The sequence below is a fragment of the Macaca nemestrina genome, chromosome 4, assembly GCF_043159975.1.
Source record: "Macaca nemestrina isolate mMacNem1 chromosome 4, mMacNem.hap1, whole genome shotgun sequence".
Taxonomy (NCBI): Eukaryota; Metazoa; Chordata; class Mammalia; order Primates; family Cercopithecidae; genus Macaca; species Macaca nemestrina.
This window is the reverse complement of record NC_092128.1, coordinates 55,205,091-55,217,109: the sequence shown is the minus strand read 5'-3', so window position 1 is coordinate 55,217,109 and position 12,019 is coordinate 55,205,091.

The window sequence follows — 12,019 nt, the reverse complement described above, 5'->3', positions numbered from 1 at the left end:
CAATTTAAAATAATGACTTTTTTATATTGATAATTTCATTTTTACCGTAAGAAAATTGGTGCTTATTCCCTAACATCATCTAATATTTAATCCATATCTAAATTGCTTCAGTTGTCTTCCAACGTTCTTTTTTGTTTTTTTTGTTTTAATTGAGACACAATTCACATACTGTAATGGACACCCTTTCAAAGTATAAAATTTACTGGTGTTAGTATACTCCATGGCCATTATCTAATTCCAGAATATTTTCATCACCCAAGGACATCTTTACCCACTCATTAGCAGTCACTCTTCATTCCCTTCTCCCCTCAGCCCCTGCCAATTACTAATTTACTTTCCATCTCTGTGGACTTTCTTATTCTGTACATTTCATATAAATGGAACCATACAATATATGTCCTTTATGTCTGGCTTCTGTCACTGAACATAATGTTTCCAAGGTTCATCCATATTGTAGAATGTATTTTGCCACTAAAAGTAATGGCAAAAAGTGCAAATACATTTGCACCAACCTAATAGCACTCCAATTCTGTTATGGCTGAATAAGATTCCATTTCATGGCTATACCGTATTTTCTTTATCCATTCATTAGTTGGCAGAAAATTTGAATTGATCCCATTGCTATGAACATTCATGTACAAATTTTTGTGTGGACACATGTTTTCAACTCTTGAATATACATATATCTGGAAGTGAAATTTCTGGGACATATGGTAACTCCATGTTTAATATTTTAATGAAGTGCCAAGGGTTTTTCAAATGGCTGCATCATTTTACACACCCACCAGCAATGTATGACAGCTCCAATTTATCTGGGTTCAGTGTATACTGCTCGGGTTATGGGTGCACCAAAATCTCACAAATAACAACTAAAGAACTTACTCATATAATCAAATACCACTTCTTTCCCAAAAATCTATGGAAATATTTTAAAAAATAAATAAAAATCAAATGAAATCATAAAAAAGAGAGGGTTACAGTTTCTTCATATCTTCACGAACACATGTTATGGTATCTTTTTTATTATTGCCATCATAATGATATAAAGTAATATCTCATTATGGTTTTGATATGCATTTTCCTAATGATAAATGAAGCTGAGAATTGTTTCGTATACTCACTGACCATTTATATACTTTCTTTAGAGAAAGTCTATTCAAATTCTTTGCTTATTTTAAAATGAGATTGCCTTGATTTTACGCTTAGAAAATCCCATCATCTCAGCCTAAAAACTTCTTAAGCTGTTAAGAAACTTTAGCAAAGTCTCAAGACACAAAATCATTAGCATTCCTCTACACCAACAACAGGCAAGCAGAGAGCCAAGTCATAAATGCACTCACATTTACAACTACTACAAAAGGAATAAAATACCTAGGAATACAACTAACAAGGGAAATGAAATCAGAGAGGACATAAATGGAAAAACATTCCATGCTCATAGATAACATGAAAATGGCCATACTGCCCAAAGTAATTTATAGGTTCAATGCTATTCCCATTAAACTACCACTGACATTCTTCACAGAATTAGAAGAAACAATTTTAAAATTTCAAAAAATAACCCAAATAGGCAAGACAATCCTAAGCAAAAAGAACAAAGCTGGAGGCATCACATTACCTGGCTTCAAACTATACTATAAGGCTACAGAAAACAAAACAGCATGGTACTGGTACAAAAACTGACACATAGATGAATGGAACAGAATAGAGGACTCAGAAATAAGACTGCACACCTACAACCATCTGATCTTCAACAAACCTGACAAAAACAAGAAAAGGGGAAGGAATTCCTATTTAATAAATGGTGCTGGGAGAACTTGCTAGCCATATGCAGAAAATTGAAACTGGACCACTTTCTTACACTTTATACAATAACTCAAGATGAATTAAAGACTTAAATGTAAAACCCAAAACTGTAAAATCCCTAGGAGAAAATCTAGATAATAACATTCAGGACATAGGCATGGGCAAAGATTTTATGATGTAAACATCAAAAGCAAAAATTGACAAATGGGATCTAATTCAATGAAAGAGCTTCTGCACAGAAAAAGAAACTATCATCAGAGTGAACAGACAACCTACAGAATGAGAGAAAATTTTTGCAATCTGTTCAACTGACAAAGGCCTAATATCCACAGTCAACAAGGAACTTAAACAAATTTACAAGAAAAAAGCAACCCCATTAAAAAGTGGGCAAAGAACATAAAGAGACACTTCTCAAAAGAAGACATTCATGCAGCCACAAATATATGAAAAAAAGCTCAACATCACTGATCAACTGAGAAATGAAAATCAAAACCACAATGAGACAGCATCTCATGCCAGTCAGTATGGTGATTATTAAAAAGTCCAGAAACAACAGATGCTGGCAAGGTTGTGGAGAAAAAGGAATGCTTTTACACTGTTGATGGGATTGTAAATTAGTTTAACTATTGTAGAAGACAGTGTAATGATTCCTCAAAGATCTAGAGGCAGAAATACCATTTGACTTAGCAATCCCATTACTGGCTATATGCCCAAAGGAATATAAATGATTCTATTATAAAGATACATGCATGTGTATGTTCATTAACGCATGATTCACAATATCAAAGAAATGGAATCAACCCACATGCCCATCGAGGATAGACTGGATAAAGAAAATGTGGTACATATACACTATGGAATACTATGCAGCTATAAACAGGAATGAGATCATGTCGTTTTCAGGGACATGGATGGAGCTGGAAGCTGTTATCCTCAGCAAAACAAACACTCCATGTGGGAGCTGAATGATGAAACCACATGCACACATTGGGGGAACAACACACACGGGGGCCTGTCAGGAGGAAGGATGGGAGGAGGGACAGCATCAGGAAGAATAGCTGGTGGATGCTGGGCTTAATACCAAGGGGATGGGTTGATCATCATGGCACATGTTTACCTATGTAACAAACCTGTGCATCCTGTACATGTGCCCAAGAAATTAAAAGTTGAAAAGAACTTCACAATATTAAAAAATAATAATAAAATAAAATTAGGTTGTCTTTTATTGTTGAGTTGTAAAGGTTCTTTATATATTCTGGATATCAAACCCTTATTGGATATATGATTTGCAAATATTTTCTCCCATTCTGTGAGTTGTATTTTTACTTTATTGAAGCCATCTAGACATAGACATGGGCAAAGCCTGCATGACTAAAACACCAAAAGCAATGGCAACAAAAGTTAAAATTGACAAATGGGATCTAATTAAACTAAAGAGCTTCTGCACAGCAAAAGAAACTATCATCAGAGTGAACAGCCAACCTGCAGAATGGGAAAAAAATTTTGCAATCTATCCATCTGACAAAGGGCTAATATACAGAATCTACAAGGAACTTAAACAAATTTACAAGAAAAAAAAACACCCCATCAAAAAGTGGGCAAAGGATATGAACAGACATTTCTCAAAAGACATATATGCAGCCAAAAACCATGAAAAAATGCTCATCATCACTGATCATTAGAGAAATGCAGATCAAAACCACAATGAGATACCATCTCATGCCAGTTAGAATGGCGATCATTAAACAGTCAGGAAACAACAGATGCTGGAGAGGACGTGGAGAAATAGGAATGCTTTTACACTGTTGGTGGGAGTGTAAATTAGTTCAACCATTGTGGAAGACAGTGTGGTGATTCCTCAAGGATTTAGAGCTAGAAATACCATTTGGCCCGGCAATCCCATTACTGGGTATATACCCAAAGGGTTATAAATCATTCTACTATAAAGACACATGCACACATATGTTTATTGCAGCACTATTCACAATAGCAAAGACTTGGAACCAACCCAAATGCCCATCAATGATAGACTGGATAAAGAAAATGTGGCACATATACATCATGGAATACTATGCAGCCATAAAAAAGAATGAATTCATGTCCTTTGCAGGGATGTGGATGAAGCTGGAAACCATCATTCTCAGCAAACTAACACAGGAACAGGAAACCAAACACCACATGTTCTCACTCAGAAGTAGGAGTTGAACAGTGAGAACACATGGACACATGGAGGGGGACATCACACACCAGGGCCTGTTGGTGTGGGGGGCTAGGGGAGGGATAGCATTAGGAGAAATACCTAATGTAGATGACAGGTTGATGGGTGCAGCAAACCACCATGGCAAGTGTATACCTATGTTACAAACCTGCATGTTCCACACATGTATCCCAAAACTTAAAGTATAATTTACACCAGGGCCTATCATGGGGAGGGGGGAGGGGGGAGGGGGGAGGGATTGCATTGGGAGTTATACCTGATGTAAATGACGAGTTGATGGGTGCTGATGAGTTGATGGGTGCAGCACAGCAACATGGCACAAGTATACATATGTAACAAACCTGCACGTTATGCACATGTACCCTAGAACTTAAAGTATAGTAATAATAATAAATAAATTTAAAAAAATAAATAAATAAAATAAAATAAAAAAAGGAAAGAAAATATGGCACGCACACACATAACATAAAAGTTTTACATTTTGATGAAGTTCAGTCCTTCTGTTTTTTCTTTTGTGATTTGTTCTTTTGGTATCATTGCCTAAGAAATAATTGTCTAATCCAAGGTCATGAAATTTACTCCTGTTTTCTTCTAAGAGTTTTACAGTTTTAATGCTTACATTTAGGTCTATAGTCAACTTTGAATGAATTTTTGTGTAAGGTGTAAAGTAGGGATCCAACTTAATTTTTTTCCACATAAATACCCAGTTATCCCAGTACCACTTACTGAAAAGATTATTCTTTCTCCATTGAATTGTCTTGACACCCTTGTCAGAATCAGCTGACCATATACCTGTGGGTTTATTTCTGGGATCTCATTTCTATTCCACTGATCCATATGTCTATACTTATGCCATATTTATGCTGGTCTTGATTACTGTAGCTTTGCAGTAAGTTTTGAAATCGGTAAGTATGTGTTCTCCAACTTTGCTCTTCTTTTTAAGATTGTTTTTGCTATTCTGGGTTGCATGTATTTCCATATGAATATTAAGATCAGTTTATCAATTCCTGCAAAATAGATAGCTAAGACTTTGATAGGGATTGTGTTTAATAATTTTTTTAACTTACAAAGAGTGGCTTTTAGGTAATAGTCAATAAGCTTTTCTAAGCGAAGAAGTTTTTCAAGGACAGTCACTTTTAACTATTTTAATTGTTCCAAACGACTAAATATGGGGTATTTATTATCATTTTTAAATAACTTCATTCATTTTGAAGAAAAATTACATTAAATACATGCAAAACTGAATTTCAAAGGGTGTTCATGAATAAAGATGTGTGCTGCCGAGTAATCTACAGCACTCCTAGCAAGAACCAGTGCTCTCTAATCAGCAACTTTTTTTAAAGATAATTTTGCAAGAGTTTTTTTGCTTTTAAAGAAATCTGATTGCTAATTATTAAAAAGAGTACTACATAGCTCTAAGCACTAAGAAAGTGAGGAACAGATTGAAAGATGAATTTTCAGTGAATGAGAATTCAAAAAGCAACAACCGCACTTCAATCTGTTGGGGTAGGCTCTTCAAATGCCCCTTTATGGAAGTCTGATTGCCTGGGATTTCAGTTAATAATACTGTCAAAGAAAAATATCTCACAATGCTTGCTTTTATGAGTTTGCATGCCTAACCCTTGCAAGTGATTTTTTTTTTCCCTACTGCTCTTTCTTCTCCTCAATGCCTCTTTATCGCTTACCTCCAATTCCTCTTCCTTGAGGCCTCTCTTTTTTCTTTTTTTGGAATTTCATGTTTAGATTTTAAAAAGTATTTTAGGCTGTTCGTGGTGTCTCATGCCTGTAATCCCAGCACTTTGGGAGCTTGAGGCAGGGAGACCACTTGAGGTCAGGAGTTCAAGACCAGCCTGGCCAACATGGCGAAACCCTGACTCCACTAAAAATACAGAAATTAGCCGGGCGTGGTGGTGCACACCTGTAATCCCAGCTACCCCGGAGGCTGAGGCAAGAGAATCACCTGAACCCAGGAGGCAGAAGTTGCAGTGAGCCATGATCCCACTGTACTCCACCCTGAGCGACAGAGTAAGACGTCTCAAAAAGTAAACAAATAAATAATTAAATAAAAGGTATGTTAAAATATAGTGAAAATACATTGTTACTTACATAATTTTTTCTATATCAAGATCACTGCCAACTGATTAACATCCTGCAAAAGTGCCAGGGTCCTGGCTGGGGAATATGGGGATCAGTTTGGATGAGCATGCTGATGTATGTCAAAACATGATGCTATCTGTCCACTGACTCTCCAGCAAGACAGATTTAGGTGTAACATTTCCTAACAAAATGTTTTGGTACTTCTAAGACAAATTTTTCTTCAATAGGACTCAAGATTGAAGAGACAAATTTTTCTCTATGACAAACACTATTCTATAAACGAAATAACACTTAAATATATGCATCATAAATGTGAATTTTGCCAGCTGTAAGATGTCTTATCAGATGGCCACTTCATGGATTATATGAGGAAAATTTTAATTCCATGGTGGCAACTTTGGCGCACTTGGTTTGCTTCTGAATCAGCCACCTTCCTACACCATCAGAGAATCTATGTTCAGAGAAGAAAAGTCCTTTTAATATAACTGTATATGAAATATAAATAGCGGAATAAATCTAAAAAAAAAAAAGTAGCATTTTCCAAAACGAATATGTGATTTTTTTTTCTTATCTATTATTTTGAATTCTCTGACCCACTAGCCTCCCATGTATTATCCTAAATTACCAAAAGTTTAACACATGGAGATTTAACATGTTTGGGCTTTCTTTAAAAGGTAACACATTTGGCTGGGTGCTGTGGCTCACACCTGTAATCCCAGCACTTTGGGAGGCCGAGGCGGGCGGATCACGAGGCCAGGAGATCGAGACCATCCTGGCTAACACAGTGAAACCCCGTCTCTGCTAAAAATACAAAAAAATGGCCGGGCGTGGTGGCGGGCACCTGTAGTCCCAGCTACTCAGGAGGCTGAGGCAGGAGAATGGTGTGAACCCGGGAGGCGGAGTTTGCAGTGAGCTGAGATTGCACCACTGCACTCCAGCCTGGGCGACAGAGTGAGACTCCATCTCAAAAAAAAAAAACAAAAAAAAAAAAACGGTAACACGTTCAGTTAAATACCCATTTACCCACAGATACATTCACCATCATTGGTGTTACTGAAAGATTTAATCTGCTAGTTAGGTGTGTTTCTGAGAATATCCTTGTTTAGTCTGATTTGAAAAAACTCACACCTCTCCTTGGACTCTCCTTGCCACAAAACCCTTGTGGAAATTTTATTACAATAGTATACTTTCGCAAATAATTGGTATTTTAAGGCTTCTATATTTTTCTTAATTTGTAATTTGGTATTATTAAAGAACACACTCCATAACAATAGCTTTGAAACTGTTTTTGATTATGGCCCACATAAAAAATCCATTTTACCTTGCAACTCACTACACACACACAGGTGTGTGTTTGTGTGTGTGGTATGTCAAACAACAAAAGTTTTATGAAACAGTATTCACCCTTACCACATGCATGCATGCTGATATTTTCTATTCTATTTCTTTCCTTTTGTAAAGATGCTGGGTAATCTACCTAGCTGCTGATGTCACAGCTCAATAATGGTTCCCAACCTGCAGTTTGATCAACATTGTTCAGAGAAAAGACAGTCTTATCACAACAGAGTAATGCAAGAATAGGATCTTAGTTTGTCCCCTGATAACCCTAGCTTTGAATGAGACGCTACCCCATTTTGAGTAATCTCTAAGCCTTGCATTCTTTTCTATTTTCCTTCTTCTGTAATAATCTCACATGCCACCTACCACAGGTAAATACAAATATGCAAAGAGATAAGACAGCAATCCTATAGTAATATCAGTCACAGGCTTTTAAAAAAAAATCCTCCTCTGCAACATAACATTCTATAAAATTGGTGGTTATGTAATCAGCAATCAAGAGAAGGGCAAATATTGAAAAAGAAAGAGTCCCAAAAAAGCAAAACACGAATAGCATATAACAGTTTACAGTCTCTCTCTCTCTCTCTAGTCTTTTTATCCTCCGTCCTCCCTAATGCTAATTTTTTTTTTTTTTTTTTTTTTTTTTTTTTTTGCCCAGTGGGTAGAATACAGTTGCCTTCTTTACCCTAATGTCTGCTTTCTTTCCCAGAAAGTTGCTTTTCTGTTAGACTCATGGCAGCCTTCCATGCAGTCTCTCCCCATTCTTGTCTAGCACTCTCTGAATAATGGAAGCTCTTTTATTCAGTCCTGGGCACTAGCTCTCACTTGACTCCTCACCCACTAATCAATCACTCATCGCCCAAGGATTCCCAGTAAACTCTGGCTCCCCTTCCTCCCCTGCCAGAACATCTTTTCAGCTTTCATCAAACAAAGGCACATGATTACATAGCCAACATAGACAAGAACAACACAAAACAAAGGAAGGGGTTTTGTGTTTTTTTAAGTTTATTTCATTGCAGACAACATAGAATTCTATTGGGTAGATATTATCTGCTGTATCAACTCAGCATAAGATAAAGATTTTATTTGGTTTACCCAGGGATTAGGTGAAATTAATTGAGCAATAGGGAATTCCCTGCCCCTGCTCTTGCTGGAGGAAAAGTCCCTTTAGTAGTTATGGCCTTTCTGTTTGACTGTACGTATATGGACCTTGCTAGTGAGGCTGTGTTATTTTTAATCTTCCATCTTACCACTTGTGAATTTTGTTAATTGCTTTTCCTTTTTCTACAATGAATCCTTCTTTTATTGTTACTCAGACACCCAAACTAAATAAAAAACCTGTAACTCAGAGTGGAGTAGAAGTATATCATCAGCTTCCTGTTCAAAACATGTTGTTTCAGCATTTGCCATATTATCTTTTTGGAATCCATACTTAATTATATTATTCCACCTAAAAATATTGGCTAGATAACTTTAATATCAGGTGGACAAAGCTCAAAAAGAGAATTAACCTATTTGGTCTTTTTGCTTTATTGTTTTTTCCCATGATTTTAATTAATAGATATCCATATATATATTTTTCTAACATTATATAGTGGTATAAAAATAAAAGTGAAAATCAACTATTATTTTACCCCCTAGACATAACCACTGAAAACACTTTGGTATATAGTCATGGAGACATTTTATATATATATACATATATATATATATATGCATATATGCCTCACACATATTAATGCAATATTTTAGGAAATCTCAAAAGTAGTTGCCATTGAGTGATTAGAAATAATTTTTCTCCACTTCTTTACATTTTTCTCTGCTTTTTAGATTTTTGGTAATGTCTATGCATTGGTTGTAAGTCATAGTAAATGAAAATAAAAACATAAAAAGCCTAGCCAAGGAACCATGGCAAGGAGAGAGGTCATTTTGCTGGCAGAGCAGATGGATGGTAGGGGAGGTAGGGTGCTGGGGAAGGGGGAAGGAGTACAGGTAGGGTGGGGAGGGGTCTACAGAGGAAACAAGTTCTGACTAATGATACCTAATCCTCAGCTCCTGTTGTTGTTTGTTCAAAACTTTCATACTTGAGTACACCTTCATAGTCACTTTCAAATATATGTTTATATTTTCCAGGACTTCATAAGGGCTGATTAAAACAAACAAACAAACAACCTAGATCTTTTGCCAATGTCAAGAAGTGAGGAATAATTTAGAAGTATTTCCTTAACTTCTGCTGTTTGGATCATTATGAAAAATCTCTCTCATAGATAGGATGTAGCTGGCAGGAAAGATGTGATTATTATCTGTGTTCCCACCATCAGGCGCAGAAAGGAGGAAATGCACATGTCTCTGCAGGGCTAGGACTGCCTCCCCATAGACCACTATTTCAATGCAACTCTATTAAATTACACTCCTTCGCCAATCCCAGGAAACTCCCGTCTTTCCCTAATGAAGCATTTATCACCATCTCCACACTGAATCTACAACCCATGCCCTCTCCTGCACCCTCATATCTCAGCCCCATCCATCTCTTCTTCCCTTTGTTTTACTTTAGGAGGGAGGCTTGTTATATATTGCTTGTATAATGCTTTAATCATGGATTATGGCTTGCTTTACAGCTCCCTGAATGCCTTGGCAAGGTCTCTATATGAATAAAATTATTATTATTAAAGTCAATTAATCAGAGACACAATTCACTTTTCAGCATCTGACATCCCGAACACTTACTGATGCAGAAGTCTTTTTGCTTATCTCCAGTGTAGGGATATTTTTTGGAATCAGTGATATAGAACATAGTTCTACAGATTTCTTTAATTAGATTTGTACATATGTACAAATGCATTGACCTGTTAAGGATCAACAATTGACCAGCAGTGAAAAAAGATATGCTAATGAGTTTTTTTGTTGTTTGGTTTTGTTTTGTTTGAGACAGGGTCTCATTCTGTTGCTCAAGCTGGAGTGCAATGGTACAGTCATAGCTCACTGCAGCCTTGATTTCCCAGGCTCAAGCCATCCTTCCACCTTAGCCTCCCAAAGTGCTGGGATTACATGCATGAGCCACCGCACCCAGCCTACTACTGAGTAATGATGTTTAGAAAGAGCTAGTAAGACTTATCACATAATTTACAAGCTATTTTTTTTTTTGAGATGGAGTCTCACCCTGTCACCAGGCTGGAGTGCAATGGCATGATGTCTGCTCACTGTAACCTCTGCCTCCTGGGTTCAAGCGATTCTCCTGCCTCAGTCTCCCAAATATCTGGGACTACAGGTGCGTGCCACCACGTCCAGCTAATTTTTGTATTTTTAGTAGAGATGGGGTTTCACCGCGTTGGCCAGGATGGTCTCGATCTCTTGACCTTGTGATCTGCCCGCCTTGGCCTCCCAAAGTGCTGGGATTACAGGTGTGAGCCACCGCACCTGGCCTACAAGCTATTTTTATTCATACTCAGCAAAAGAAACAAAGAAGCAGCAGCTCCCTGTGTAATTAGAATCTCTTATCTACCTTAATTTCTTTTGATAGGTTATCTGTCTGAAGTAATTATTTGATTTTTCTTCAGTAAACTTTTTGTTAAAGCATACATAGTATATATACAGAAAAGAGCACAATTCACAATCATACTGCTCAATAATTTTCACAAAGAAAACACAAAGAAAAGGGCCTCCCAGCGATTAAGCAAAAGAACATCACAACTCCTCAGAGGCCCCCTCATGCCACTCCCATTTACTACCCTTGCTCAAAAGTAATCCTGACTCCTGTCCCCAGAATAGTTTTGCCTGTTTTGGAACTTTGTGTACACACAATCACACAGGGTGTATTCTTTTGTGTCTGGCCAGTGATTTGTATTTTATGGTTCTTAGGTTTTTAAAATTTATCATCTATTAAGTATCTGCCATGAGGCAGGAATGATATTAAGGGAAGGGACTACAAAGAGTTAACACATACAGTCCCCACCCTTGATAATCTTTCAGTCCAGCAGGATGCCCGACATAGACACAGATGGGGACAGGTAAGTGTTAGCGGTTCTGCGAAGGAAGACAGTGGGGCTCGAGGAGACAGGGCTCAGTCCCACAGGGGCTCACAAGGTGGATAGAAAAGACTACCGAGACGCCCACCCTGATACCTATTATATGCCTTGAAGTTCTCTAAGGACTTGAATAAAGGATAGGAAGATATGGAATTGGTTGGACGAAATCATTCTGGAGGGCCTTCCTGGGTTGTTGCTGGGATCCTCTTTTTTCTTCCTTTTTTCTGGGTCATTTTCATTCTTCCTTTTTTAGTTTTTCCACACCCTTGACCTCCTCTACTCCCCCTTTCTCTTCTCTCAATTTTCCTCCCTCTCCCCTCTTCCTTGGTCTCCCTCCTATCAGAATCTGGAGATCCTCCTCCCACAACTGCCCTAGATCTTTCTTTCTGACCAGTCCTTGCTTCCAGGGTGAGAAGAGACAGGAGCTCTAAGCCTCTACAGCTGTGCTGCCCACAGGCTCTACCTACTTGCCTACCCACTGAGTTTTCTTATGGGTAGTGGGCCCATGGCACTTCTGGCAGCCGAGGGTTGAGCA